Below are 26619 nucleotides of genomic sequence, written 5' to 3'. Positions count from 1 at the left end.
TCACTCCACCCACTCTTCCCTCTCTTTTTTCATTCATCCCTATCCCTTACTTCTACCCCATTCTCTTCTTGCCTTTTCAGCTTTCCCATCTCCCCTACTTTGCCATCTGACTCTTTCTCTTCATTGCACTTCCGTCTTGTCCCCTACTTGACACCTTCCTCCTTACTGTGCCACTCACCTGACACTTCCTTCTCATTTCCTTGTCACTCGTTTAGCCAGGTGACCTTCCCACCATCTCCCCCTCTACCCTGCCCTACTGCCTCCTCTTTCGCCTGTCTGCTACTCTCTCCCATATCTACCTCCTCTTCTCTCCTCCCCACCTTTTCTCTCCTCTCTCTCACACTTCCCTCATTCTTTCACCCTTCTTTTCCCTTCTCTTTCTTTCATTTACTAATCTCTCGCTCCTCCTCCTAACTCTACATGCTGAAGGATAAGGATAGTAGAGCCTTCTTGCTTTACTATCCTTAACCTTCAGCATGTAGAGTTAGATCTTGTAGTCATAGTTTTCTCTGTAACAAGCAGCCTCGAAAGGACCATCAGGTCTGTTGCTGTTTGCTTTTCTATGTTCCTATGTTCCTCCTCCTCCTCATCATCATCATCATCATTCATCAATCATCAGTCATCATCATCATCATCATTCGTCAATCATCAGTCATCATCATCATCATCATTAACATGCTCTCCCACTTTATCCCTTTTCCCCTTTCCCCATTTTCCCCTTTCACATACTCGCACCAACTCTTTTCTCTCCCCCCTCTCCCACCTCTTCATCCCCTTTAGTTTTTCTCTTCTCCTCACTCCCTCCTCTCTTAATTTTCCCACCTCTCGTTCGTTTCCCAAGTTTTCGTCTACTTCACCCCCTCCTCTCCTCTCCCTCTTGTTCCCCTGTCCTCTCCCTCTTCTTCCCCTCTCCTCTCTCTCTTCATCCTCTCCTCTACATCCCACACCAGCATAATCTCCCTTCTCTCACCTCTCCCTTCTCTATCTTCTCTTCTTCCTTTTCTCCTCTGCTTGTCCTAAGCTACTTTCCAGACCATCGCTTCCCTCTTCATTCCTCGACCTCCCAGACCTGCATTTTTACTCTCTCCTAGTTTCTCTTTCTTTCTCACTTCATTTTCTTGCTCACTTTCTCCCTCCTCCTCCCTTTCTCTCTTCAGCCTCTCCCTGTCTCTGTTTCACACACACACACACACACACACACACACACACACACACACACACACACACACACACACACACACACACACACACACACACACACCATTTACCTCCCCCCCAGGTCATCATTTACCCCCCTCGCGCCCCCCTCAGTAGCCCCGCGCCCCCCAGGTCAGGTCATCTGCATGCCTCTCAGCCTCCCCGGGGTTATATACATATTGGATATCGAACGCGTGTTGGGAGGGCCCCCGTCAGGTACCCTCTCTCACGCCCTCCCCAGCCTCATGCATCTCACGGTATTTGCTGCCACGGGAGTTACGATATGTTTATGACCGCCCAGCACAGACATGCAGATTTTTCCCAGTTTCCTATGTGCCCTGTAGTGTTGTTTCTGAGGCTGTCTGGTGGCCTTGACCTCGGAACTAGAAGACGCCTATTGTTCAGGATTTACAAGACATTAAATTCTTGCCTAAGGTGCCTTCCAATCAGTGTCTATCCTTGAGGAGAGATGCAGATTTTTTTCGAGTTCAGTAGTTGCCTTTTATTATTGGTTCTAAGGTTGTCTAGTTTTATTGACCTCGGTACTTAAGACACAGGTTGTTCAAGATTTATGAGAGTCTCTTACTTCTTGCTCAAGTTGCCTGCCAATCACAGTCTCGACCTTGAAGATAGAGATGCAGATTTGTCCGAGTTCTGTGTGTGCCTTTTAGCTTTAATCCTAATGTGTTTAGTGGCCTTGACGTCTGAACTAACAGACGCAGATTATGTAGACTTGTTTGCTTCCTACTATACTCCTATCCTTTGAACAGAGGTCTCGAGAGTTTTCTGAGATTCATACGTGCCCTATAGTTGCATTCTTGGATGCTGGAGAGGGACGCCTTAATGCGGTGGCTTTGGTATAATTTGGCGGCTTCACTGCCCGGTTATGCAAACGCATCACATTCCTCTCCCTAGTCCCCGAAAGGAGGAGGATGGGCTGCAGGGAAAAGGGACACTTCAGCTTGACGTCCACGGAGTTCACATTCAGTTGCATTCTTTAGGTTGCTCAGTTGCCTTGACCCTTAAATGTTTTAATACAGAAGCTTGTGTCATTACTGTTCTTATCACTACACATCCCATCATTACCCTTAGTACCATGAACACCTGTCGTCGGTTTTTCTTACCTCCTCTGTAGTCAAACCCTCTGCCTCTAACCTTCCTTCTTTCTCCTCTTCAGTGTTGTCAGAATCTCCAACCTCATCAGCATCAGTCTCTAACCTCCGATGTTGTCAGTCTCCCTAATTTTCCCTCTTTCTCCCTTCACGGTTGTCAGTCTCTCCAAACTCTTCTGCGATCAGATTCAAGCCATCGCTGTTGTCAGTCTCTTTAACCTTCCCTCTTTCCCCCTTTCAGTGTAATAATCTCTCCAGTTTCTGCTATCAATCTCTCACCGTCGCTGTTGTCCGTCTCTCTAACCCTCCCTCTTTCCCCTCTTCAGTGTTGTCAGTGTCTCCAACTAGTGATCAGTCTTTACGCTACGCATCGCTGCTGTCAGTTTTCACTGTCTTTCCCCCTTCCGTGTTGTCAGCCTTTCTAACTTCCTAAATTTCTCATTCTCAGGTAAATGGTGATGGAGGGAGACAGCCAAGCAACCCCTGTCCCCCGCGTGATGAGTTGGTGATGATGGTGATGATGATGGTGGTGGTGCCTCGGCTGTATGTATGTATGACTGACCTCGTATGACCTCTCACCCACCCACCCACCCGCATGTAGGGGTGGATGAGGCTCTGTGGTGGAGGTTCGCAGAGTTATCAATCTCTAGCTCTGTATCCTTAAGCTAGTTTCTTTGCTTTTTAATTTACAACCTCACTTCATGTCTTTTTTAATTTTAATTCTTGCCACCTCTAGACGATTTTATTCAACTTAGGGAAATCTCTCAAGGAGCTAAAGGAGACATCTCTAACTCCTTCATTAAGAGATGTATCCCTTAAACTGAATAAAATCGCCTGGAGGCATCAAAAATAAAAGAAGAAAGGACTTCCGAGAAGTGAAGAGGCTTTATCAATGCCTTATGTTTCACATTCCAATATCTGTTTATTGTAAGTCTGCAGGGAGCATGTATTTCAGGTTCTCTATTCCTTGAACCATTATTCCTTGCTTAGTTATTTATGCCCAGTATCTATTATTGATGCAGTATGTATGATAGCCTCCCATCTCTGTACTATAAGCTTGTATTATTAAACGCAATGTGTCCAGGCATCTCGAAATGAACGGATCTCGAATTTGGCTCTCATTATTATTATTATTATTTTTTTTTTTTTTTTTTTTTTTTTTTTTTTGGAGGGACCGGTCTTGCGTGCTTCCGGCCTTTGGTTTATTCTTCCTTGCATTAAAAAAAAAAGTTCACAGTACAAGGAATTTTTAGTGGTTTATTCTTGCACCAGCCATTTCGTTGCTTTGTGGTATTTTATTTTCCCTCACCTAATTATCAGGATTGCAGGAAAACTGTGAAAGAGATTGGTGTATTAGATATCAGTCTATTCTTTCCTCCCTTTTTTTTCAGTGTTGATGCAGTTTTTACATCATTTTCCCAGTTTATGTTTTCATAAGTTCGTATGAAGTCTGTATGGGGAGGTTCGTGATACTGTGAATCTCCAACTCTTTATTCCGAATCCACTGTCTTATTTATTTATCTATTTATTTGTCAGTGCAATATGATTCGTTTTTCCCCATTTGTGTGTGATGACTTTGTTTTAGAGGAAAGGGTGGTCAGGGTAGGTGGTGGAAGATAGACCAGGAAGGGAGGAGCATTTGTGTGGGGTGGAGGAGGGAGCATTTCACTGGGGTAAATGGAGAGGAGAAAGGAAGTTAAGCCAGGAATCGTATTTATAACTTCGTGAGCTAAGTTATAAGATCGTATGATTTTACCAACGAAACTACGAGAGAGAGAAAGAGACAGAGACGACTATGCAACACTATGTTAAGAATAGTTCACTTCTACATAAAAATTATATATATATCGTAAAAATTGTGTGAGCTTCTTTTATGAATACCTGGGCAGGTGTGACGGCGGGTGGGTGAGCTTGAGTGACGCAGGTTTTCATCAAGTGTAGAGCTTTTGTGCCGCCGTGACGAGCTTGGCGGCTCAGGAGGCGGTAAATTCTGGCAGCGGTGACCTTTGACCTTTCGTGCAGTCGGGGACAAAAGTTTGTCTCCTGTTCCACCGCGTCTGCTGCACACTTAAGTCAAGTTAGTCACCCTCCTTCCTGACTCAGTACATCAAAATAATAATAATAATAATAATAGTAATAATATCCTGAAGTTCGTTTACCTTTCCAAAGAGCTTACATTACTCATAATAATAATAATAATAATTATAATTATAATAATGTCACCTACTATTCCACAACGCCTACCTGACACTCAGGTTATGCTCATCACTTTCCTCCCAGACGCTTTATATCAGAAAGAGATATTTATGAACAGAAAAACATAGCCAGCCTCTCACGGCTTAGAAATATAAGCCAGCAGAAGAAAGTGATAAGTAGGAGAGATGAAATATAACGCTGACCTTTGTGTTAGCTCTTCACTTCTGTCATAGTTTCTGCTGCCGTCTAATCCTTCCCCTGGCTGCAAAGTAGAAGTCGCCAGGGTTCTGCAGTCAGCAAAGACCAGTAATCCAATCTTAAGATGATGGTTTGAAACTTGAGTAAACAGCAGAAAAAACGGTCTATGATGGCACTGTTACTTGTGTGTTGTAGAATAGCTTCGAACTACCAACATCAAGTCTTCAATCGGTGTGAAATTCTGGCAAAGTCTCACCCTTCCAGGTCAGGGTATGGGTGGAGGGAGAGGAGACTTATGGCTTAGAAGCATACGTCGAACCACAGCCCGAACTCCCTCTCTTGCACGGAGATAAAGGCGACGGAGTTTCATAGAGGCTGTAAAAATAGATATATACACCGTTCTGGCCGTGATTTGTGGGGCGTTGCGTGCATGAGGCTGGTGTCGGGGAGAGTATTTGGACATCCCTAGCGAGAGGGTCAAAGGACATCAGATGTGTCCCTTTTTTGTTGACTAAAAAATAGGAAGGTAATCATTTTGGGGAGGTAGAAGGTTAGGAAGAGGCTTGGGTAGACTCAAAGCACCGACGGTGAAACAGAAGATAGTGGTTTATGTATATGTTTTATTTTATTTTATTTTATTTTTTTTTTTTTTTGTAGATACGCGTTAGCTTGCGAACACCCACCCCATAATCTCAGTGGTAGTCGGTGTGGCTCAAACCCAGCACTGCAGAGCATCCCCCGAACGCAAGATCAGTCCCAAACCAACCGAGCCTCCGTGTCGCCCTGTATATCCACTTCTTTCTCTCGCTTTCACATATTGTCGTCCTCCTCCCCCCTCCCCCCCGTTTGCGTGGGGTCTGAAACAGCCGCCCCTCAGTTTCCACCCAACACGCCGTCCATGTTGTGTCCTGCGTTGTTCTGCTGTGTGTCCACAGTGTTCAGAGATGTCATGGTGTGTGTTTGTGTGTGTGTGTGTGTCTGTGAGAGAGAGAGAGAGAGCGTAATATTTGTCATCTATCTTTTAGCCTGTAGGGCAGACACGGTATTTAAAGTAATATTGCTATCGGAAATGTCAGACATAAATTTTTTACCTTGTCGGTGCCTTTTAATACGTTGTCATTCCATATGCAAGCCAATACTGCGTTGTCTTTCCACTTGCAAGCCAAAATTGAGTCGTCTTTCCAGTTGCAACCCAATACTGCGTTGTCATTCCACTTGCAATCCAATACTGCGTTGTCATTCCACCTGCAGGCCAGTACTGCGTTGCAATCCCATCTGCAAGCCAATACTGCGTTATCAATCCACTTTCAAGCCAAAATATCCCAAGCCTGAAATAAAAAGTAAAGCAGGACTGACTCCCTTGCAAGCCACACTCTCCCCTGCACTCTCTCCTGCATCTTTGACGAGGCTCTCCTGAAATGCCCCTCCTGAAATGCACTCCCGCTAGCATACCGGTGCGCTGGGGTGGCGGAATGGACAGGCCTTAGTGTAGCCTAGATAGCCCAAGAGGAAAAAGGGGAGGGGGGCGCATCTCCCCATTTACCCCGGACTGTGACAGAATTCCAGGTTGCGTAGGAGACTTTGTAGTACCACTTCCTCACAAATTTTTCTTTGCAGATTATATCCTAACAATTCCCTTTTATGTTATTATTATCATTTAAATATCTACCAACTTATCTCGTGGTCTTCACATAAAAGCCAGTTATTGTTAGGAGAGAAAGATTGTTGCAAACTATTTTTGTTATCCTTAGTATTGGTTCTGAGCAGCGCCACTTCCCGTCACATTTTCCGATGTATGTATGTATGACTCTGCAGAAGTTAAGTTGGGCTCACGTCACATTTTTTTAACTTGAATAATGGCCTTCCAAATTAAGATTTCTGTGATCATATAGTCTACACTCAACCTCTCCGTAGAACTTAAAATTTACCGAATAGAAGATCAAATTTTGGGGAGGAAATCACCATATTAAGGGACCGGGAAAGTTGCAATGGCAGCGTCCCCAACACACTTCCCTGTGTCTCCCCTTCTGCGTGTTTGCCTTCACTTCAATTACCGGCTTGATCGCTCTGTTTGCGCTCCCTCATGCGTCCTAGATCTCGCCCCTTCCTGCCCTTCCTTCACTCCTACATTCACTGCCTAACAGCATTACCATTTCAGTAGTCTGTGCTCTGAAAAATTTCCTCGTCTGTCTGCCTGTCTCTCTCTCTGGTCCCAAAATCAGGATATCATTCCCCCCGTCACTGCGCCCGTCACAAGGATTGCCAGAAAAGCCGTGCAGGTGGATGGATGTGTGTGTGTGTGTGTGTGTGTGTGTGTGTGTGTGTGAGAGAGAGAGAGAGAGAGAGAGAGACGAAAATAATCCATCACGTTTCCCTTACAGTATCCTTCATTCAGAATTTAGTGGCCTAATATCCATCATTTTTTGTATTCACAGTTAGTGATATTTTCAACATTTGATTTACGAGTAACAAATATTCGTCACGTTCGGGATTTAATATTTATTTTATCATTCTCGTACCTTATATACAGTTGTTTCAATCTGTTTCCAAACACTGCATCTTGGCTTCCTTACAATGACAGGAAAAAAAAAAAAATCCCAGTTTCCCCTCCGGTCCCCTCACATTCGAACCTACTTTCCCTCTTAGCCAGCTCCGATACGCACATTCCCCTCGATTCCCTCTCGCTCTTTCCTTCTAATTCCCTCTCCCTCTTCCCTCTCAATCCCCTCTCCCTCTTTCCTCCTGGTTCCCTCTCCCTCTTCCCTCCCAGCATCCTTTCTCTCCCCTCAGCTCCCCCTCCTTGTCTCCTCCTCTCTCCCGACCTCGTCTCTATAATAACCTGTCATTACCTCACAATCGCTGGGCTATTCCTGGCAGTCCTGTTGTTCTTATTGCTGGAATCAAACGTGAGAGGGCTGGGCTGAGGGCAGATGGGTGGGGGTGTCAGGGAGAAGGGAAGGGAGTGAAGGGAAGTGGATGGGGGTGTCGGGGGGAAGGGATTGTAGGAAGAGGAGTGTGAGAGAGGGATAGTAAGAGAGTTGTGGTGATGACTGTAAGAGAAAAGATATATATATAGTGGAGGATTAGGGCTGTGATGAGGGTGGGTGGGTGTGGATGTTGGGGAGATGGGATGGTGGGAGATATGTGACAGGGATGGTAGGAGGCTTGTGGTGGTGACTGTTGGAGAAGAAATTGTGGTGGAGGATGAGGATTGTGCTGGGGGTAGGTGGGTGTGTTGGAGTGAGGGAAGGAGAATGCAAGGAGGATTATCATGAAGACTTGGGTAAGAGAATTGTGGCAGGAGACGATATGGAGGCTGAGAGAGGGTTGTGGTGAGGGTAGGTGGGTGGGAGTGGGGGAAATAGGAGGGCTTTGGGGGAAAATGTGGGAAGGGGAAGGAGTAGCGATGTTTGAAGAAGGGGATGTGGTAGAAGATGATTTAGGGGATGAAGGTTGTTGAGAATGGGACAGCTGGAGGGATAAGGGCTGTATAAAGGGACAATGGAGGGAGAAGGAACGTGGTGGATGGAAGGCGGTGTTGAAGATTGTGGGAGAAGACCGTCATGGTGGAAGATTAGGAGGATGAGAGCTATTAAGAGCAGGACAACTGAAGAGATGAGGTTTTTATGATAGGTCGGTGGAAAGAGAAGAGTGGGACGAGTAGAAATGAGCGGAAAAGCACTTTGGTGAGGAGCCAGTGAAGGAGAGGGCTGAGGAGTGGGAGAAGAGGTAGAGATGAACGGAAAAGAGTCTTGGTGAAGAATGAATGAGGGAGAGATCTGTGTTTAATGGGCGATGGGCGGAAAAGAAATGAGTGATATGGAGTAGAGATGATAAAATGGAACTTGAGATAAGGGTGAATGGAGGAAGGAAAAGGGCCATTATGAAAGGTTTAGGACTTTATTAAAAGGTGATGGAGAGAGAGAGAGAAGAAAAATGTGGTAAATGGTGGAGATGAGAGAGAAAATAGCTTTGATGGAGAATGAATGAGGGGGAGGGAGAAGTGTGGGTGAGGATGGGTGGTGGAGAGGGAAGAAAAATGTGGTAAATGGAGATTAGAGAGAAAATAACCGCTGGGGAGTGGATGTGGGAGAGGGGGAAGTGTAGGGGAGGAGGGCTGGCTGAGAGTGGGGTTGGACGGCCGTGAATGAAACATGAGGTGGGGGAGATGGACCAGGGCGAGGGATAAAGAGATTTGTGAGTGATGGTAGTGGTAGAGAGGCTTGTGGAAGGGGTGTTAGGGATGAAGAATTTTGTGGAAAGGGTAGACTAAATTTGTGCATGGGCTGGAAGGTGCTGCGTGACAACCCCTTCAGTACGATGGCATCTTTTTATATTTTTACTCCTATTGCCACATTATTATTCAGCCTAAATGTTTGTGATATTACTTCTTATTATTCTCTTGTATTATTCGTCCAGTCTTCATATCGACTTACATTGTGTACAGTATATAACATTTAAGTATATAACGTCATCTGAGGAGCCTCCCGGCACCTTTTTCTGGCCAGTTTATTTTTTTCAGTCTGATGCGTTAATATATTATTATACATTGTTGTGGAGGAGGTTGAAGAGGCTGTGGAAAAGGGTGGGGAGGAATGTGAATGGGATGGAGAGGTGTGTGAAAGCGGTGGAAGGGGTGAAAAGGGCTATTGAAATGGTGGAGAGAAGTGTGGAAGAAGTGAGGAGGTGTGTGGAATGGGTGGGGAGGACATTGCAAAAGGCGGTGGTGAAAAGGGCTTTGGAAGTGGTGGGGATGAGTGTGGAAGGGGTGGGGAGGTGTTGTGGAAGAGATGGAGAGGACAGTGAAAAAGTTAGAGAGGTCTTGCACATAGAAAGGGCACAGAATGAGGGGACGGAACATCAGGCATTGAACTGTGATAATGACAGTGGGGTGAGCAGGCCTTTGAACACTGCATGCGGGCTCTGAGGGAGAGATTTTATAAGTGGAGGGTGAGCTTAACACCAAGAGGGCGGTGGATCAAAGCACGTTGTCGGAGGTGAAGCTGAAGCATTCCTCTGTTGTTGTTTGTATATCTACTGTATTTGCTGTGAGAGATAACGAAACGGATGTCTTGCATATCGTAAGAGCAGGACACCATATACACAAATTTTGGACTTTGTTGGTAGGGGAGAATTTAAACACTTTGCTTTGTTTACTTGTTCATTGTATTTGCTGTGAGATACCGAAACGAGTGTATTGAGTGTATTGCATAGCGTAAGAAACTGCTCTGTATGAATTTTTTAAGGAAATAATATAAACAACTGTATATGTCTGTCGTATTTCCACTGAGAAATTATGAATGTATTGATTGATCGAGATTTGTGTATTGTAAGAGCCTGCGTTTTTATTTATTTTTTATTAAAAGTACAACGCTGGGTGGTAACCATATAACCAAACCATACGTGCTCACTACGTGTCAACAAGTGGGTTGGTGGAGGGCTAGTGCCCCTTCCTGTAAAACAAATAACTCGGAGTCAAATGGCCACCCCTTACGGGATTATGGCGTCTGGCAGTAGATAGATAGATAGATAGATTAGGATGATGAACATGATGATAATGCAAAAACCTTCATCGCACTTAAAGAATATTGAAGATAAAAACTTATGCAAATTTTCAGTTCTCGTGTGTACTGTATTTCCCATGAGACAGAATGAGAAACGATTGAAGGGGGAGAGAATGGGAATGGGATGCTGAGATGAGGAAGACAGTGGGGACGGGACGTTATGGAAATAGAATGGGAAGAGGATATGCTGTGGAGAGAGGGATGGAAAGGGAGGTGTGGGAAAGGGATGTTATGAGGATGGAATGGAGAGAAGGGATATTGTGGAGAGAGGGAGGGGACGGGAGGTGTGGGAAGGGGATAGTGTAGGAAGAGAGAGGGAGAGGGGAGGGAATATTGTGGAATGGAAAGAGGAATGAGGAGGGGAGATTATGCGAAAGGAAGGGGAGAAAATGAAGAGGAGCGGGTTTTGCGGGGAGGAGGTGCTGCAGTTGGGCCAGAGGATTGGGGGATTATTAATGAGAGAAGGGAGATTATGGAGAGAGAGAGAGAGAGAGAGATTCTTACCGTACCCAATTGTTCCTACCTAATTGTATCTTTACAGGAATGAGTCAGGCTCGTACTGATCCGTGTGTGTGTGTGTGTGTGTGTGTGTGTGTGTGTGTGTGTGTGTGTGAGAGAGAGAGAGAGAGAGAGAGCCAGATGGTAAGGGAGTCAGAGAGTGAGAGAACCAGAGGGCTGAGGAGTTTGTAAGCGAGGGAGTTAGAGAGTCGCAAGTTAGAGAGAGAGGGAGTAAGAGGTCAAGTTTGGAGGCTGCCTGGAGTGTCGTGTGAGGTCGTGAGAGAGACAGAGGAGGTCGGGGAGGGGGGGAGGATGTCAGTCAGGGGTGCAGGGAAACAGGAAGATGAGACTTTAAAATATTGGAAAAAAGACGGGGAAAAACAAGACGTGGCACTTGAGGACAAGAAATTTAAAAATGCTTGAAAACAGCTGTAGTCCTAAGTAGGGAGATGGATCCAGAGTAAGAGACATAATGATGATGATGATGTATGATGATGATGATAGGAACTAGGAATACTGAGAAAACGATGTTATTTTATAAAGGAATATCAGAAATTAAAGGTACAGAGGAATAGGGAGAAGAGAGGTGGGGAGATGTGAGTTACAGCCTGGGAGGGAGGGAGGGGGAGAGAGATGCAGGGAGGGAGGGAGGGAGAGATGCAAGGAGGAAGGGAGGGAGGGAGGCAGGGATACCTTTAAGGGAAATTGGGTTTGGTTAATTGAATAAGGAAAATAGAGCCAACGACGTAATAGCAGAGGTGTGTTGGAGGTGGGGCGAGAGAGCCAGGAAAACAGGGGTATTGGCAGCAGGAAATAATGGAATAGAGGAGACTGGGAGCGAGAGATGGCTGGGAAATATTAGTACTGGGGGCTAGAGATTTTGCGAAAGAGAGATAACAGAAGTAGGGAGATGGAAACTAGAAATACTGTAAAATAGGAATGTTGGGAGCTAGAGGCACTGAAAAATAAGATGAAACAAGGTGCCTGGGAAATAAGCATACGGAGGCAAGAAATAATGGGAAATACGAAGATAGAGCTTGAAGGACGGGGTATTATAGGAAAAATAGAGGTTTGAGTCTGGTATATCAAGAAACTGAATACTTGAAGCTCGAAATCCTGAGGAACAAGAATCGATATGTGTATCTGTATCAGTCCATATTAGATCCATTGCAGGGACGGACCTGTTCCTCGAAGGGAGAGTATAAGTGGGGAAAGGGTGTTTGTAGGAAGAGTGATCCATGTGAAAGTCAGAGTGTTGTAATGGTTATTTTTGTGTATGTTTGAGTCTGTATATGGCATCACTAGAAAAGACAGGATGTGAAAGTATACAGGGACATGAAAGGACATACTACCAGCACCCATTTTAAATATCCACCACGGCTTGAGTTTGAACCCTGGACTCGAGGCACACGCATTGTGAGACGAATACGCTATCGACAGATCCACCGCAGCTCCGGGAAACAGGAACACTGAGAGCTAAATACAGTGAGAAACAGGGAGAAATGAGGTGGAGAGGTGTGAGATAGAGCCCAGGAGGGAAGGAGGGAGGGAGGGAGAAAAGGATGGAAGGAAGGAGGGAGGGAGGGGCCTTTAGGGATCCCAAGGTGTTTACATCAGGCTGCCACATAATTAAGAGGCTTAACTTAATAATGAATTTTAAGTCTCTTGTTGTGATCCTCCCCAGACTCCACAGTGGTTGGTACTGAGGCAGGCCATTTGAGTGGTGGCCAGGGTGTGGTGCATGTGGTGGATGTGTGGTGATTGTGGAGAGTTTGTGGTGAATTTGGAGAGTGTGTGTGGTGAATGTGGAGAATGTGTGGTGAATGTGGTGTATGTGTGTAGTGACTGGAGTTTGTGTAGGGATTGGGGTGAGTGTGAGATGGATGTGGAGTGCGTGCTGTGGTTGTAGGGTGCTTGTGGAGCGTATGTGGTGATTGTGGTGAGCGATAAATGTGGAGGGTGACTGTGAATGGAGAGGGTATATGGTGCTTGTGGAGAGTGTGTGTTCAGTACTGGGTGTGTGTGGTGATTGTAGAGTGTGCGTGGTGATTGTGGAAGGGGGTATGTTGGATGTTGAGAGTGTGTGTAGCGAAAGTTACTAGAAGAATATTATAGTAACTTACATCATTTTGATGTAGGAAAAACAAGAAAAGGAGAACTGAGGATATTCCAACCCCTCTGTTAATATTTCCTTGCTCCTCATTTTCCCATCCCCTTCCTCTCTCTGTCTTCCTCACTTCCCTACCCTATCCCTTAATCCCATCCCATCCCTAACGCCTCTCCCTTTACTATCCTTTCCCCTCCCCTTTCCTGTCCCCACCGCCTTCATTCATTCACCCCTTCCTCCCTTTCCCTCAATCCCTCCCTCCCACCCCACTAATTACTCCCGTTTTGTTAATTATCTCTGCCAAGCACGACTGTAAACAACCCACCTACAGCCTGGCCTGCGGTTTTAATCAGCATGCATCCTTTTCTTACTTTTTTCTCACTTTCTTTTTTCTTGTGGGAAGAGTCTTTTTTTTTTTTTTTTATTCTCGTTTAGGCACTGGCTCTTTTTTTTTTTTTTTTTTTTTTAAGGTATCGCAGCATCTCTTTCTCAGCGATTTAATTTTGCCTCTTGCTTTTTGATATCACCTTGTACGTTACTGATGTGGTTTTAATGTGTAAGAGGTGAAATGAATGGCTAACGAAGCAATACGGTACTAAAGATTATGTCAACGAATACGGCTGAAAGAAACCATATAACACTTTTCAGATTACTCCTTGGACTTGCTCACTTTTCATTTACCTATCCACAAAGATCCCTAGATAGATAGATAGAAGATAGATAGATTGATTGCTATAATTTTAAGTCAGTGAGTTAAAAAGAATCAAGGTCAGCATTTTCTGTGTTTAATTCTGACTTATGCTGAACGTTTTTTCTCTGAACGTTTTTTTTATCTACATTTGTCTCAGTTTTCATTACATGGGGGAAATAATCTAGCTGGCTTCTGCTTTTTCATTCCTTCTTCCATGCATAAAAATAAAGCCGCGAGATATGGTACCAGACAAACGATTACTAACAAGGCATCTCCCTGTACCGCCAGCTTGGTGTCGTGCAATACAGTGTGCCTTTTGCCCCTTTACCGTGGCTGTCAGGTGTATGCGAGGGGCGGACACCTGACTGGACGGCTGATTAATGGGTGGACAGTACTAAGGCACGGGAAATTAACACCTGTCAGTGGGTTTGTGATGCCATTTTGCCAAAGTGATGTGTACGTACTGGAATTTTGCTGTAGGTGAGAGAGAGAGAGAGAGAGAGAGAGAGTGGAGGCCGTCACAGTAGCCCCTTTCACTTCGAGAGGCCTTTAAAACTTACAAAAATTCAAACATAAATCAATTTAGTGAAAGAGCATAATTAGTGGATTTTGTTTTTAACCTTTTCGTAATAACATATCTAAAAAAAAAAAAACGACACGAATAGATATATATATATAAAAAAAAAACGATAACACGACAGGTGGTAGCATGGGTGGAATATTACAAGGCGTTATCGTACTGAAGGGGTAATGAGATGGAGGATGAGGAGAGCCACACTGCAAAAATATACACACACACACACACACACACACACACACACACACACACACACACACACACACACACACACACACACACACACACACACACACACACACACACACACACACACACACACACACACGCTGCAGAATGTAATTAACGCTTAAACAGAAGGCTGGTGCGTTTGTTGTCCCTCGTCACCCGCATAGGCCACAGAGAGAGAGAGAGAGAGAGAGAGAGGAGGGCGGGGGGGAGTAGCGAGAGAAAGGAAAAAGAAGGTTACGAAAGGTAAGAGAATGGAGAAGAGAGAGGAGGGGAAAAATGAAGAAAGAGGAGGGAATGAGGGAGGCAGAGAAGGGGATGGAAAGAAAGATAAAGGAAGGTAAGAAAAGGAGAGAAAGAGGAGGGAAGGTAAGAAGGGGAGAGAAGGAGGAAGGAAGGTAAGAAGGGGAGAGAAAGAGGAGGGAAGGTAAGAAGGGGAGAGAAGGAGGAGGAAGGTAAGAAGGGGAGGGGAAGAGGAAGGAAGGTAAGAAGGGGAGGGCAAGAGGAAGGAAAGGATGAAGAGGGATGGAAGGTGTGAGAAATACACATGATGCTGGAGGAAGGAGGAAAACAAGGAGGGAATTTAAGAGGGGAGGGAGGCAGGAGCGAAGGTGAGAGGTCGCTGAGGTTACAGGGGAGAGAGGAAGGGAGGAAAGAGAAGAAAAGAAGAAGGAAGGAAGGAAGGTAGGGAGGAAGGAGACATGGAGGGAAATACAGACAAGGTAGAAGGAAAAGAGAGGAGGGGAGAGAACTAGGGAAGCAAGGCGGGGGAGAAGAAACAAGGGCTCGTCTTCTAGTCGGGCAAGGAATCTCCCTAACACCTCTTCCATAACGACTTATTTTTGGATATAGTTGGTTAATATGCTTTTGTACGCTATTCTGCGGAGTATGGCGATATTGGAAAATATTATGTAACAACAGAAGAGGACAGTAATGTGTAACAAAATAAATCACTTAGGAAGAGGTGTTAGGGAGCCTCCTGAGCCGACAAAAATACAGGCAAAGGTCTTATAAGGAGGGAAAATAATTAGAGAAAGGAGAAATGCTGGGAAAGTAAGAGAATGAGGGAATGTGAGGGAGAGAGAAAGGGTGAGGCAGGAGGGAAGAGGGAGGAGGAGCGGGAGATTGACTTGAGGAAGATTGGGTCTCGAGAGAGAGAGAGAGAGAGAGAGAGTATGTAGAAACACACACACACACACACACACACACACACACACACACACACACACACACACACACACACACACATCTCGTCACAGGGTAAACTTTCTTCGATTTTTCTTTCTCTTCTCACGTTTCTCGCATTCACCCTACCTTTCTTACTGCTTCCTCACCTCTGTCTCCTCCTCCTCTTCCTCCTCCTCCCCATGAAAAAAACCACGCACATTGGCTTGTTATCCCTTGCGATATATCAGGACCCGATGGTATTCACTTTGGCCTCAGTATTCAAGAGGACGAGTAGGTGACCAGCTGACGTCCATAGTGGCATTTCGTGGTCAAATAGCCTCAGAAACTTATTAGGGATTCGAATCGATGCGTATAACTTAACCGCGTTTAAGACAATTACATCACCCGTATTTCCACGTCCCCTTACTTCCTCACACTAGCCTCTTCCTTTTCTTTCCTTTCCCATCCTCTTCGCGTCCCTCTTCCCTCCTCCTGCATATCTCATCGCCTGCCCCCCAGAGCCTCCCCGTCTCTGCCTCAGTACATCTCGCCTTCATGTCTGTTTCACCACACCCCTTACATCCTTCATCACTTTGGAAAACATCTCATGTCACATCACCAAACCACACTTCTCAGCTTTCTAATTCCTTCAGTACGATGACGCGTTTTCAGATTATTTTTTTTTCCTTCGTAAGATGGCTTCACTCTTATAGTCAAGAAGTAAGATCTCCATTAACTACTGTACTAATTGTTTAAGATTCAGAATATCCTACTTCTATTAATAGAATAGTATCAAACACCCCTCCATACACCTTTATTCAGATTAAGAAAGACGTATCTAAATGAAGGATATAAAAAGTTCCCCTTAGCTACTTAAGTCCAGTAGAATAACGTGATTAATATAATATTCTTGTTGCCATCAAACTATTAATCAACTCTGAATAAACCTCTGTAAGTGAAGATTTAATTACAGTTCACATGAACCACTTTCCCTGGTCATATAACTTTTACGTGTCTTGTTTTCTTTTCTGGTCAGTATCTTGTTGCATTTCTACTCTGACCTTCCCCCATTTCCCCCAAACAAATCCTTGCCTCACACACCATCTACTCTGTATTTTCTGTCACCTGTCTTGAAGCATGTTCACTCGGATGTTCCCCCTCAAACATCAGACGTTCCATTCTTCATACTCTCCCTTCCACACTCTCCCTCCCCCCCTTTCCACACTCTCCCTCCCCTCCTCACACTTCTCCTCCCCTCTTATACGCAATCTAATTAATTGCTTGGCCAGGTACGGAGACCAAGGCGGGGAGATAGAGTGGATAAGTGTATGAGGGAGGATGGTGTGGCGTGGGATGATAGGTCGTAACTGGGTTCATTTTGTCGAGATCATCCCTCTCATGTTAAGGCGTTGGCCAGATAGATAGATAGGTAGACAGATAAACAGATAGATAGATACCGAGGAGCCGCAGGTAACAGAGCTTCCTCTCTCACCCATATCTATCCACCACCTCTCCCCCTCCTCCCTCCCTTACCCATCCACTACCTCTCCCACCTCACCTGCCTCCACGCACCCCTTCCTACATCTCCCATCCACCATTAATCCCACTTTCACCCACCCCTTCCTATCCACAAACCCCCGACGCCATCCCACGCTTACCCATTCACCACTCCTTCCTACTCCTCTCCCACCCTTTTCTGCCTTTTCCTAATCCCTTGCATTCACCACCCCTCTTTCCCATCCCACCCTCACCCATCCACCATCCGTTCCCACCCGCTACTCATCCACCTATCCTCCCACCCCATCTCATCCTCTACCACCATTTCTCCTACCCCTTCCTGTTCCCCTCCCATCTCCACCAGTCCACCAGCACTCCCACTCCATCCCACCACCACGCATCTACCATCCACATCCACCCGTTTCAACTCTTTCCATGTCCCACCCATCTACTGGCCCTTCCATTGCCACTCTACTCCTTCTACCCCTCACTCTTTCACTCTATGCCACCTCACCCGCCCACGTGCTCGGTCTGTCCGCCCAACCACTCCCCGAGTCCGCCCACACTCCTGCTACACCTATTATTCACCTCGACCCTACCATCCTCAGCTCCCCGGGGGCCTCTAGGGTGGAGAGAGAGAGAGAGAGAGAGAGAGAGAGAGAGAGGAGGTGGTGAGGGAGATAGGGGACAGCTGTAAAGTTTTATCCTTGTTCAAAGCCCATTATGCATTTTTTATTGTTTGCATTCCATTACCCTCTGTCTGCGTCTTTTTCCTTTCCCTTTTCCCTTCTCTGCCCTTGTTTTCTCTTCCCACTTACCTGGCCCGTCACTTTCCTCTCACCTCTCCCTCATTCCTCTCCATTCCCCTCTATCCTCTCCCATTCTTGTCTTTCCCCTCCATTTCGCCTCTCACGTACCCTCCCATTCTCCTCCCCAGCCCTGGCCCCAATCACCTTCCCCTTCTCGTCTTTCCCCTCTCCCTACCCTCACTTTCTCCTCCCCTCTCACCTTTCCTCTCCTTCTTTTTCTCCCCTCCCCTCTCGCCAGTCACTTCCACCCTCCCCAGTCATCACCCATATATCTGTGACCTCCTCCCCTCGTCCATCCCCCTCCTTTATCCCCCTTCCCAGTCACCTCGTACCCTTTCCCAATCACCCTCTCCCCCTTCCTAGTCACTCCCTCCTCCCTCCCTTTTCATCCCCTCCCCCTCTCCCCTCCCTTTTCACCCCCCTTCCCTCTCCCTCACCTCCTCCACAACTATCATTGGAAACCGATCTCTTGTGATGGCTGGAGGCGCCTCTTACGTGGCCCGCTAGAGGTTGTGTGTCCCTTCCCTTCCCTTCCTTTCCCTTCCCTTCCTTTCCCCTATCTTCCCTTCCCTTCCCTTCCCCTATCTTCCCTTCCCTTCCCTTCCCCTATCTTCCCTTCCCTTCCCCTATCTTCCCTTCCCTTCCCCTATCTTCCCTTCCCTTCCCTTCTCTACCCTTCCCTTCCCTTCCCTTCCCTTCCCTTCCCTTCCCTTCCCTTCCCCTATCTTCCCTTCCCTTTCCTTCCCTTCCCTTCCCTTTCCTTCCCTTTCCCTACCCTTTCCTTCCATCTTTTCATCTCTGCTGTGACTCTTAACATCTTTCCTTTCTCTCATCTCTCCCTGTTTGCATAATTCCTCTCTCATTCCTGTCCCATACTTTCCCTCCATTCCCTTTTCGCATGTCCCTCCCTCCCTCCTTTGCCTCCCTCGTTTTATTTCCATTTTTCCATATCTCACTGTGTCTTTCTTCACCCACTTTCCTCCCTATCTGCACATCTGTTCCCCCTTCCCTCCGCATTTGCATCTCCTTTCCCCCTTCCTTTTGCTTTTTATATTCTCATTTTCCTTCCTCTGCACCCCCTTCGTCCCTCTTCCCTCCTTTCTGTATGTTCCTTTCTCTCCTTCCTCCCTTCTTGCATCTTCCCTTGTTCCTCCCTTCTTGCATCTTCCCTTGTTCCTCCCTTCTTGCATCTTCCCTTGTTCCTCCCTTCTTGCATCTTCTCTTCCCTCCTTCCTCCCACCCTCGTACCCCGTCACCTCGCCTCAGTCCGGATGTGAGGCCTGCCACGGGGACTGACGAGGCACCATGAATGTCTCTTATGGCGTCGGGGAGGGGTCGTGCCATTTTACAAACAGTGCACCACTAAAATGAGGTGGCCGCCCGATTTTTGTGTCACTAATTAGGAGTGGTGGGATGGCATAACAAGAAACGGCCACGCATTCACGCACTGCCCCTCGAAACCTAGAGGTGGTCGGAAATTGTCTGTCTTGTATAAACTACCAGGGACGTAGGGTGACTCCTTGTCCTTAAATGATCTTGACCACGACTGACTAGACTTGGGTCCTAGGCAAAAAATAATAATAATAATAATAATAATAATAATAATCCATCCATCCATCCATCCATCCATCCATCCATCCATCATCCAATCCTACATTGCCCCATGAGGAGCGTAGGAGCCCGGGACTAGGCAGTTGGTCCCGACATTTAGGATGAGTTAAATAATAATAATAATAATAATAATTAATAATAATAATAATAATAATGGATTATGTGTTCTACCGTTTGTATGAAAATCTTGAATCCCCAAGAAGCGACTGAAGATTTTTCGAGTACGTGCCACTGATGGTATTCGGAGTTTTAAATGTTCTGGACTAAGTAACTTAAAGGGTTCCTACACTGCGAAGGGGATCATAGGGACCGACTATCGATAAACAGGAGATAAATTAACAAGTTTAATGTTAACTTTAAGGTCGTAGTTTAATGACCTTCGGAAATACGAAAGAAGCATTTGCAATTTTTTCACTGAGGAAAAGGCACAGTACCGTACATGCTCACCTCGAAAACAAATCCTTTTCTGAACCTGATTTACGAGAAAATCTAAACGACTATGACTGTTCCACTCGGTCGTATTAAAGTTAAATTGATTCTGATCGACGCCAATTTGGAACGGTTCACCCTTGAAAGAAAGTTCGTTTTAAAGCATCACTTTTGGCAAACTTATCCAGACACTCAGGTGATGTTCTCTCGTCAGTAGTTTACACCGTCTTGCTTCCTGACCTTCACCCTCGCTCCTCCATGACCTTTCCCCGCGACTTTCCTCTCGTTCCCCTGACGTATTTATTTATTTCCTGTGACGCAGCTGTCTCGCCTCCCACCCACCTTCCACCTCCACTCTCCCACCCTTTTCTTACACCCACACCCAGCCAGTTCTCACGCTCACATATATACCTTGCATTCCATTCTCCCATCCATTTCTCACCATCACATTTTGCTCTCCCTTGCACACTCCTAATATCCCTCCCACTCTCTATCGCCACATATGATTAATACAGTATCAGTGTTCCGTCCAAGTTCTACCCTTGTACATTTCATAGCCACCATTCACGTACTCATAACCCTCACACACATCCCAGTCAACACTCATACTCTCACACAAATCTGTCACCACTCACGTAATTCCACCCTCGCACACTTAAATCATCCTCTTAATCACTTCACTCTGAAAATGTCTTTTATATAATATTTTTGCTGACACTGACAGTTTTTCTCAAGAGAGTGCTCTGGTAGTGAAGACATTATTAAGGACTGTATCTAACCCCTCCGGTAATATATATATATATATATATATATATATATATATATATATATATATATATATATATATATATATATATATATATATATATATATATATATATCGTTTCGAGGTGTGAAGAATCAAATGAAAATGACGTCATGTGATTGAAGGGGTTAACTTTGATACACGTATCGTATCAACATACCCATTGGTAATGGAGAGGAACGCCTTCACGCTGTGGCACCAGTAAAGCCAGACGATGGAGCTGCCCGGTTATACAGATGCCCCTTAAATCTCTGTCCCACAAAAACCGAATAGCAGACTGCAGGAGAATGACAGCTGCAGCGTACAGTCCACTGGGTTCACGTTTCAGATGAACCTGGAACCACAGCTTCTACTCTTATTACACTCTTCCATTCCTTTACCCATGCAAACCTGACAGCCACCACATGTAATCCTGAGCCCAAAACCATCTCTTAATCCTGCGCCCTAATCCATCTCGTAATCCTGCGCCTTAATCCATCTCGTAATCCTGCGCCCTGATCCATCTCCTACCCTCCCCTAACTAATATACTTAATGTTCTTCTGTACATGTGCAGATCTTGGCCTGGATTCACAGTCTCAGGATGAGTTGCCTCTCGTAACTGAGATTTGTGTTTTGTGGGAAAACCAGGACACGTAAGACATTTCCACACCCGCCTTTCCGTGATCTTGCAAAAACAGATTTCACTCAGCGACAGGGTAGTGTGTGTGTGATTAGTTTGTGAGTCGCGGCTTTAAATATTGCCTACTTTTCATCCTGCATCTGCATTGTACCATCCTACTGTCAGTATTTTTTTTTAAAGTTTCCCAGATTTGTCTATATCTTGCCTTTTCTACATTTGCATTTTTCTTGTATTTATCTTCCAGGCAGTTCTCAGGTATTTGGCACTCTATTTACTTGCCTTTCTGTTTTAAAAGTCTTGCGATATTATCTTGGGTTCAGTGCAGTTATGATTATTATATAAATATCTATAAACGTGCTTCCATTGACTTATCAGCTGCATCTAATTTTTTGCTCTTCATCTTCGGTACTTGATTTTTACTGGTAATGCTTACGATATTGTGCATTAACACTCTGTCTTTTGCTGTGTTTGGATTGCCAGCATCCAGTTTCTTGTGTATAATTCACATTTTACGATATCGCTTTCGCTCCTTCCAATTTAAAGCTTGATTTTTATTATCACATAAAAAACGTCACGCGGATATTAGATCCAGCGTTATTTTTTTTCCCGTTGCCATAAATTTCACGTGCCAGCATCGAATAGTCTGGCTGACACACATATACACAAACACTAACATTTTTTCTCTTAATATCACGAGAACACTGTTGATCCTATCGCTTTGTGGACTATGAATATTAAACTTTGCTCGTTCATTGGTTCATACTTTGTACAAAACACCCGTAAATATAGTAGAGACAGAAATAAAGAGGAAAACAAGGAAAACAACCCACTTTCCACAGTAATAAAAATCAGTCATCCATAACTCGCGTATAGGTACACTGATCAAGAAAATACACGAGAATCAAGGAGACAATGATTCTAGATACAATCACATGCAATACAGTAAAAGCGTATGATTTTTACCAACTACCGACCCTCATCTCACACTGCAGTAACATAAATTTCTTACTGAAAAGATTAAGAGAAAAAGAAATCTCACTTTATAACACGCACTTGTTGCCACTAACATTTCCTCTAGAAAATTGCCCCAGCGAAAGTAAATTGGGCCGCCTTTCCGATTACTGCCCGCCCCAGGGAGCAGCAGGCGGTCCCTCTGCTCCCTACACCTTTAATCGGGCACTCGTAGTCCAGCAGACCAGCAGTAGAGCTCCGTTAAGCAGTTTGCAAGTAAGTCTGCGTAGATGCTGACTTTTTGACGATGAGGTTAAGCCCTTCCAGTGTCCGTTGATTCTGCGGCGGCTCCTGTTCGTTGTCATTTCTTACGCAGACAAGCATAACATATTTCTTGTCTGAAGTATCGTGATATAGGTAGATAAATAGATAGATGTAGATAGATAGATGTGTGAAGATAAAATTGGGGAACTTGTCATTGTCGGTGTCAGTATCCTAGTGAGGGTGGCTGAGGGAGATGTAGTCGTGACCTAAACCATCCACTGGCAGTCAGCTCTATGGCAGCGCCCGTTCTTGCCTATTCCTCCTCAGACACGCATGGCATAACATCTTTATAAGAAGGATAATGATAATATAATCAATAATCAGATTGTGGGTAGGGGTATCGTAGTGAGAGAGCCAGTGGGGGGTATGGCCGTGGCAAATCGGTGTCGAGTTATGCCCCTGTTTACCCCCAGCAAAACATTTGACCCTCCTTCTCCTTGCCGAGCCAAAGTCAGCAAAAGATGGAGTTGGTGTTTGTTGAGGCTGGAGTGTTTGTCAACCTTAGCTGGCGTGTTTGTGGTGTGGATGGCGGTGGCCCCTGGGGTGTTTGTGCTGCTGATGGCCCACAGGATGGCTGGTGTCTTGATCGGATCATGGAAGGTCCGCCTCTTGGCCTCATGATCACAACATTAAGTATCGTTTTGCTCCTTGTGGCTGTTACCTATAAGTATTTTTTTTTTTATTCTTCTTGCTATTGTATCGTCTAGCTCCTTGTGGCTGTACCTTATGTGGGTCTGTTATATTCCATCATGTTGCTATATTTATGGGAGAACAACTTGGCACTCGTCTTAGATGTCACCAGTAAATAGCCTGATCCGCGCGCTTCTCCTTTTGGTAGAACAATAAAGGACTGGAGTATGGATGGATATTTTTAGATGGGGGAACATCTCTAGGATTGGCCCTGCCCGTCATTGTCAGAAACATTTTTGCAAACGAGGTGCTTCTTTCCCGTAGATTTTAGTAACTTTCAAATCCCCATATTAGGGTCCTGAAATTCTTGTACATGGTCTGCTGAATTTCCTGGTGTAGGCCATTTTCCTCACTACCTAGTGAATAAATAGGTTACAGCTAAAGATTACGGTACATGGTTGGCAATATTTCTGCACCAAACAGTATATACGCCTTTAAAGATCATCAGACACAAGAAGAAAGAACCGAACAGCAAATAAAGCTTTAACGTTCAAGTAATCCACTTCACATTTGGAATCGTTGCCAGAATGGACCGGATACCTTGCTCCATTTCACCCTAATTTTTCCCTCAAGTCAGCAAGAAGGAGCAATATGTATGTCTCCTTCCCTCCTCCCTCTCTCCCCTGTGCCCTCCGCCAACCCCTCAGTATGGATCTCCTCCCCTTGTGCAGCTCTCACACTTGGCCGACTCCATTCAGCGTCATTTCCAGCGCCTCTCGGGAAGAATCGCACTGGGGGAAGAGACCTGTTGTTGAATTTGTTCCAGAGAAGGAAAGGGATAGATCTGTTATTGAATTTGTTCCAGGGAAGTAAAGGGATCTGTTGTTGATTTTGTTGCAGGGAAGTAAAGGGATAGATTTGTTGTTGAATTTGTTCCAGAGAAGTAAAGGGATAGATTTGTTGTTCCATTTGCTTTAGAGAAGTAGAGGGATCTGTTGTTGAATTTGTTCCAGAGAAGTAAAGGTATAGATCTGTTGTCGAATTTGTTCCAGAGAAGTAAGAAGATCTGCGTTGGGTCTCGTGGTTCCTGGCAGGTTTAGTGTATAGGCATAGTACAGTCGCGAATAAAAATATCATTCCACATTAATCTAACAATAACATTCTGACATGCACATATCCTGATTTTTATTGTTTTATTTATGTATTAATTTATTTCGGGGGAGGGCTTGGAAGATCACATGATGGGGTGTCGATAGTCATTTTTTACTCACCTTGTTTATCGTGACGTGTATCGATTTTTTGGTCCGTTATTGTACATGAATATACAGACAGCAGGAGGATTATTACCCTCTATCAAGATTTTCAAGATGGAGCCGGTACTGATGGGGATGGAGCAATCGTGTGGAAATGAAAGTGATAAGTAGGAGGCAGGGATGCATGTCGGAAGGCAGAAGACAGTGAGAGATGAGGAGACGTGTTCAGAAGAGTAGTCATTGGCTGTTAAAAAAAAGATGGATTTCAGGGGTGACAAGAGACAGCGTAGAGACGAGATTGACGACAGAATATAGGGCGGTGTAAACAGAGCCAGGTGGCCAGTAGGAAGAAGGCAAATCGTAAGAAAAAAAAAAAAAGTGAGAAACGATCAGACGTGCTCAGAGGAGTGCGTGTTTGTTACAGTAAATAAAGAAATAAACAAGTAAACGAACAACATGAGTTCTGTGATAAGCAAGAGACTGCGTAGAGACTAACATCATTAAAAGCAGAATGGAGCTAGAGACAGGATAAGCAAATATGGCTGACTTTACAGTAATGAAAACTCGACGGTCCAGCATATTAGAGTTATCCACTGCAGTATTTTTTTTTTTTTACATTTTATTTTTGTGTCTAGACGATTTTATTCAGCTTATGGGGAAACGTTTTAAGTTCGATGGGTTAGATATGGCCTTCATTAACCCTTCCATCACTAGTGGACCTTTTGAACTTTGAATAAAACTCCTGATGGTTATCTGGTTACAAATAAAAAAATATTATCGTTTTGTGGGGATAGCCAGTTTTTAATTTCGTAAACTATAGGTCAAAGTTCACAGGGAACAGATGCTGTACACTAATTCTGAACATAATCCGACTAATAGAGAGAATCGAAAGCCGAGTTATGAGAATACTGAGAGAATCGCGTCCGCAGTTCTCGGTATGCTGATGAAATGCGTCCCACCGAGATACGTAGAAATATTGCGAAGCGTGGAGGCCCTGAATGGAAACAGTGGGCACGTAAAAAGGTTATAATTTCTAATATCTGGGGAAAATCTGATTATTGGACGACTTAATTCGTGTGGGTAGAATTTTGAAACTCCGCCAAAATACATTAAGTTTCAACAGGATTTTCAAATACCTGTGCGGAGAAAATCCTATAACTTGCTTGAATGATAGTCAGTGTGGTTGTGTCCGGCGAGGCATCTAATAAACCGAAACTCACAATATCCAGACAACAGAGAGACACGGTAATGATCTCTCTCTCTCTCTCTCTCTCACACACACACACACACACACACACACACACACACACACACACACACACACACACACACACACACACACACACACACACACACACAATTTTATAGACATATCCGTAGCGAAAGTGTTAAGCCCCCGACTCCCTAAGCAGTTAATCCTTGTGTATACGTGTCTAAAATCATCAAGCAACCACCCTCCCCCGTACTCACCAAGCAGTGTATCTTAGTTCATGAGTGTATCCTAGTCACTCAGCCCCTTCCGCCTCATCACACCAGTTTTTCCGTGGTTGCTAATATATCTGTCGGCTGAACCCCTTAAAATTATCTGACCAAGCAGCTCCTACCTTCGTCCAGTCACCAAGCAATTTACCGGTATCGTTGTAAATGTCTAATCACCCAGTCCCCCCACCCTCGTAATCACCAAGCAATTTATCCTTGTTTATCAGTACGTCTAGTCAACCAACCTCCTTCCCACCTAGAAATCACCAAGAACCTTATCTGTTAGTGGAAGTCTTATCATCCAGCTCCTTTCCCTCCTAATCACCAAGAAATATATCTGTTTATGAAAATCTAATCACCCAGCCCCCACCCTCGAATCACCCAGCAATTTATCCTTGCTTATGAATATGTCTAATCACCTAGTACTCCCCAGCCCCTAGTCAGGAAGTAGTCTGCACCTCTATTATGAATGTCTAATCACCCAGCCCTCCCTTTTTTCTAATCACCCAGCTGTTTATCCTTGTTTATGAGTACTTGTAATCACCCATCTATCCTCCCCGCCCCTTCTTTCCATCTCCCCAGCCCACCACACCGGCCATCTCTAGACTATCACCGCTTAAATCTTAATGCGTGGCCGCCTCTTACGCTCTGTTGACACGCACTGATTACGTTGACT

General features: G+C 45.0%; 1 protein-coding gene across 2 annotated transcripts in view; it reads left to right on the top strand.

Moving 5' to 3' along the window:
* The window catches only part of brp (ELKS/RAB6-interacting/CAST family member bruchpilot), a 515057-nt gene that overhangs the window by 284646 nt on the left and 203792 nt on the right, over nt 1-26619 (top strand). The window lies entirely within an intron of this gene.

The sequence above is a fragment of the Coenobita brevimanus genome, chromosome 24 (assembly GCF_032717465.1).
Source record: "Coenobita brevimanus isolate Jiangsu-jjx chromosome 24, ASM3271746v2, whole genome shotgun sequence".
Classification (NCBI taxonomy): domain Eukaryota; kingdom Metazoa; phylum Arthropoda; class Malacostraca; order Decapoda; family Coenobitidae; genus Coenobita; species Coenobita brevimanus.
This window is presented reverse-complemented; position numbering and strand designations above follow the sequence as displayed.